Source organism: Papio anubis, chromosome 7 (assembly GCF_008728515.1).
Source record: "Papio anubis isolate 15944 chromosome 7, Panubis1.0, whole genome shotgun sequence".
NCBI classification, from domain to species: domain Eukaryota; kingdom Metazoa; phylum Chordata; class Mammalia; order Primates; family Cercopithecidae; genus Papio; species Papio anubis.
Genome location: NC_044982.1, coordinates 103,281,095 through 103,286,376, shown reverse-complemented (window position 1 = coordinate 103,286,376; position 5,282 = coordinate 103,281,095). Strand labels below are relative to the sequence as shown.

The 5,282-nt window shown below is 44.4% G+C and overlaps 1 non-coding gene across 1 annotated transcript; it reads left to right on the top strand.

Moving 5' to 3' along the window:
- The first annotated feature begins 1,422 nt into the window (after positions 1-1,422).
- LOC116276048 lies at positions 1,423-1,527 on the top strand. Its single transcript, XR_004185498.1, has one exon. It is a non-coding gene; the product is annotated as a U6 spliceosomal RNA (small nuclear RNA).
- The last annotated feature ends 3,755 nt before the right edge of the window (positions 1,528-5,282 follow it).

Sequence of the window (5,282 nt, the reverse complement as noted above, 5' to 3'; positions counted from 1 at the left end):
ACTGGGCATTTCTGAATCCCAAGTCTCTCTAAGTTTGTGCAAGACTTGCTGACATCCTTCCTGGGTGTTACGCTGAACACCTTACTCTTGGCTGGGACTTCTTCAGTCCACCCAGTAGTTACTCTTCTCCAGGCGCTCCTCATCTTGCAGAGCTTTGCTGAAATCTCTTGTGTGTGATTCACCTCCTATTTCTTCTACCATTGAAGGTTTATGCCTTTTAAATTAATTCAGTAGCATTTTATGAGTTTGAGATTGGGGAGAAGATAAATTTGTGGTGTTTTTCCAACATTTTGATCCAGATGAGCACCAAAAATGTGTAGAAGGAGGCATTGAAGCAGCTAGAGTATGAGGTTGGAAAAGGAAAGGGCTTTCTAATAAGGGCTACTCTGGAACATTTATTTGGCCCTACTTCATGGCTTCTGAGAAACACAAGGGAAGGATCTGAATTATTTTGAAGTTGCTTTTTCTTTTCTTTTCTTTTCCTTTCCTTGCTTTTTTCCTTCCTTCCTTTCTTTTTTTTTTTTTTTTGCGACAGTCTCACTCCGTTGCCCAGGCTAGAGTGCAGTGGCATGATCTCGGCTCACTGCAACCTCTGCCTCTTAGGTTCAAGTGAATCTCCTGCCTCAGCCTGCCCAGTAGCTGGGACTTACAGGTGTGCGCCACCACTCTCAGCTAATTTTTATATTTTTTGGTAGAGTTGGAGTTTCCCTGTGTTGGCCAGGGTGGTCTCGAACTCCTGGTTTCCAGTGATCCACTCACCTTGGCCTCCCAAAGTGCTGGTGTGACAGGCGTGAGCCCCTGCACCTGGCCTGAAGTCACTTTTAGTTGTGACATGCGTGTTTCTCTGACTGGACCACATGGCTTCTTGATACTTAAATGATCAACAAGTTAATTTGGAAAACAGAGCAAATACTATGCTTAAAATATGGTACGTGCTAAGATATTAGATTCAGCCACCCTACTTTCTGACATACATATGAGGCTTTAATTTTATTATCAAGCAAAAAATAAAAACAAAAAACACAACCCCAAACAACAATAACAAAGCAAGACATCTGCAGAATTGTGTTATGCTCAATTTGTGGGGGCCCTTGCATATGCCCGACATTGTCTTAGATGCCTTTTTCCTTGTAAGACTGAAATATAAAATGAGTATTTGTCCCTATAAATGGTACAAGTCTCACTTGCACAATGATCTAACTCCTATATATCCAGGGTCATAATACCTTGTATCAGACAAGGGGTTAAGACAGGAACAAGTCAACCCTGTTGTCAGGGAATGCACAGTTTAGTGGAGGAGGTAGAGGAGGTGGACCAGCTAAGAGACAGTTACAAAATGATGTCATGCTTGCTGTTATAGCGGAGTGTTCAGATGAGTCAAGGATTTAATTATCATAGCTGACAATGTACATTTTTATACATGCTCACTTTGACAGTGCATATATTAAAACCGAAGCATTACAGAGACAATTGGCTTGGTCCCTGAACCGAGATGACTTAGAGACTCATGAGACACTTACATTTTTGTAGATAGCCTGTTGTCGTGGAAACATGTCTAGACTTGGTTCCCAAAGGCCTAGGTTTGATTCCCATTCCTACTTTTTATTTCTATTCAGGAAGTTCCTTAACCCTCTCTATGACTCAGTTTCTTCATTTGTAAAAGCATGGTGTCCAGGAGCCACGGCTCATGCCTGAGATCTTCGGGAGGCTGAGGCAGGAGTTCGAGACCAGCCTATACAACATGTCGAAACCCTGTCTCTGCTAAAAATAAAAGAAAAATAGCCAGGCGTGGTGGCACACGCCTGCAGTCCCAGCTACTTGAGAGGCTGAGGCAGGAGAATGCCCTGTACCCGGGAGGCGGAGCTTGCAGGAGCTGAGATCACGCCACTGCGCTCCAGCCTGGGTGACAGAGCGAGACTCCCTCCCGTCTGAAAACAAACAAGCAAAGCATGGGGAGAGATGAAATGATCGTTTAGGCTCTTCCCTTCCATGTCAAACTTCCCATGGGGTGAATTCCAATCATTCTTTGAGGTGGAGCTAATAGCCTGGCGAGGCTATCACCGATTCTGTTACAGAGTTGGGCTAGATGCATCAAAATAACCAACTGGGGTCTTTGTAGGTGTCAGTGTTAGATCCGTGAAGTACCTTTGCGGGGAACAAACTTGACAAGTTTAAGGACAATGGAGTTACTTGCTCTTTATTTCTGGAATCAGAGATGTGGCCTCCTTGTAAAATGCTGTCTGAAACATACATACAGAGCTGTCTTTTCAACAGGGTGAACAGAGCTAAGACAGTGGACACTCTGAAATATTCACAGGCCAGTTCAGGTTACCAGCCCCTGCTTAGGCTGGAGAATCTGCTCAGGGACGGTTAAAACAGCCTACCCACTGGCAATTTGTTAATAGAGTCCCAAGAAGTCTAGAGAGAACCTGGTGCTCAGTAAGATTTAGTCACTTGAAAGATAAAATGTTTGTTTTGGTTTAAGAGACATTTTTGAAGATTGAACATCTACCTTTTCCAGGTTCATGTGTGGGTCTATGAGAAGCCAGGTCTATCTCATTTCAAAGTGTATGCTTTTAACCACTCCTCAGGACTCCAGTAGTGCAGGAGCTGGACGATGCTTTCAGTGTGGCTTTACTTATTTATTATGTTATTGTATTATTTTTGTTTGAGACAGGGTCTCACTTTGTCACCCAGGCTAGAGTGCGGTGGCCAAACACAGGTCACTGCAGCCTCGACCACGTGGGCTCAGGTGATCCTCCCACTTCAGCCTCCCAAGTACCTGGGACTGCGGGCGGGTGCCACCATCCCCGGCTAATTTTTGTGTTTTTGTAGAGATGGAGTTCTGCCATGTTGTCAAGGTTGGTCTCAAACATCTGGGCTCAAGTGATCCACCCGCCTTAGCCTGCCAAAGTGCTGGGGTTTACAGGTGTGAGCCACAGTGCCCGGCCTTATTTATCATTTTAAATTGTGACAAAATACATATAACATAAAATTCACCATCTTGACCTTTTCTTTTTTTTTTTTTTTTTGAGATGGAGTCTTGTTCCATCGTGCAGCCTGGAGTGCAGTGGTGTGATCTCAGCTCACTGCAACCTCCACCTCCCAAGTTCAAGCAATTCTTCTGCCTCAGCCTCCTGAGTAGCTGGGACTACAGGTGCATATCGCCACACCCGGCTAATTTTTATATTTTTAGTAGATATAGGGTTTCACCTTGTTGGTCAGCCTGGTCTGGAACTCCTGACCTCAGGTGATCCACCCACCTCGACCTCCCAAAGTGCTGGGATTACAGGCAGAAGCCACCACACCAGCCCATCTTGACCATTTTAAAGCATATAGTTCAATGGTAGTAAGTAGATTCACATCGTTGTGCAACCATCACCAACATCCATCTCCAGAACTCTTCATCTTGCAAAATTGAAACTCTGTACCTATTAACCAACAACCCCTCATTCCCCTCTCCCCACAGCCCATGGTCACTGCCCTTCTACTTTCTGTCTCTGTGAGTTTGACTAGTCTCGGTACCTCATCTAAGTGGAATCATACAGCATTTTTCCTTTTTTATCTGACATATTTTATTTAGCATCATGTCCTCAAGACTCATCAATGTTGTAGCACGTGTCTGAATTTCCTTCCTTTTTAAAGTTGAAAAAGTGTTATGAACTGAATGTTTGTGTGCCCCCCAAATTCATATATTGAAACCCTAACCCCCAATATGGTCGTATTTGGAGTAAGAAAGTAACTAGGGTTAAATGAGGTCAAATTCAAAAACATAAGAATTCATGTTCTTATAAGAAGAGCAGCCGGGTGCAGTGGCTCATGCCTATAATCCCAGCACTTTGGGAGGCTGAGGTGGGCAGATCACCTGAGGTTGGGAGTTCGAGACCATCCTGACCAACATAGAGAAACCCCATCTTTAGTAAAAATACAAAATTAGCCAGGCCAGGTGGTGCATGCCTGTAATCCCAGCTACCTGAAGGGGTAGAAATCGCTTGAACCCAGGAAGCGGAGTTTGCAGTGAGCTGAGATCATGCCATTGCACTTCAACTGGGCAACAAAAGTGAAACTCCGTCTCCAAAAAAAAAAAAAGAGCACTAGAGAGCTAGCCCTTTTCTCTCCATGTGAAGGCACTAAGGAAGGGCTTTGTAAGGACAGAGCAAGAGGCAGCCATTTGCAAGCCAGGAGGAGAGCGCTGACCAGATACCGAATCAGCCAGAAACTTGATCTTGGACATCTAGCCTCCAGAAATGTAAGAAAAAATATTTGTGTTGTTTAAGCCACCCAGTCTGTAGATTTTTTTGGTCTTTTTTTTTTTTTTTTTTTTTTTTTTGACAGGCTCTCATTCAGTTGTTCAGGCTGGAGTGCAGTGGTGCAATCTTAGTTCACTGCAACCTCTGCCTCCTCGACTCCACTATCCTCCCACTTCAGCCTCCTGAGTAGCTGGGACTACAGGCATGCACCGCTATGCCCAGCTAATTTTTTGTATTTTTCCTAGAGACGGGGTTTTACTATGGTGCCCAGACTGGCCTAGAACTCCTGGGATCAAATAATCCACCTGCCTTGGCCTTCCAAAGCTCTGGGATTATAGGCATGGGCCACCATGCCTGACCTGCAGTCTGTAGTATTTTTTGTTATGGAAGCCTGAGCGGCCTAATACAATAATGTTCCAATCTCTGTCGTTTTCTGTTTTTTTTTCTTTTTTTCCTCTTTTTTTTTTTTTTTGAAAGGGAGTTTCACTCTGTCGCCTAGGCTGGAGTGCAATGGCACAATCTCGGCTCACTGCAACCTCCGCCTCCCAGGTTCAAACAATTCTCCTGCCTCAGCCTTCTGAGTAGCTGGAATTACAGGTGCCTGCCACCACTCCTGGCCACTTTTTGTATTTTTCATAGATACGGGGGTCTTGCCATGTTGGCCAGGCTGGTCTCGAACTCCTGACATCAGGTGATCTGCCTGCCTTGGCCTTCCAAAGTTCTGGGATTACAGGCGTGAGCCACTGCACCTGGCCTTTTTGTTTTGTTTTGTTTTGTTTGGATAGGAGCCATCCTAATGGGAGTGAGGTGTGGGCTTAAGAAATAGAAACCATGGTAGTTCCTAACCTTATCCAGAGCAGAGAATCCAAGAATCTGGTGAAAACTCTGCACCTTCTCCCTAGAGAAATGCCCATAAATATACCATTTTGCATAACATTTAAGTAAATTTCTCTAAGGCATCATAAACCTCAAATTATAAATCCTCAATCTACTGACCTAAGGACACTAACAAAGTGTCCTTAGGTCAGTAAA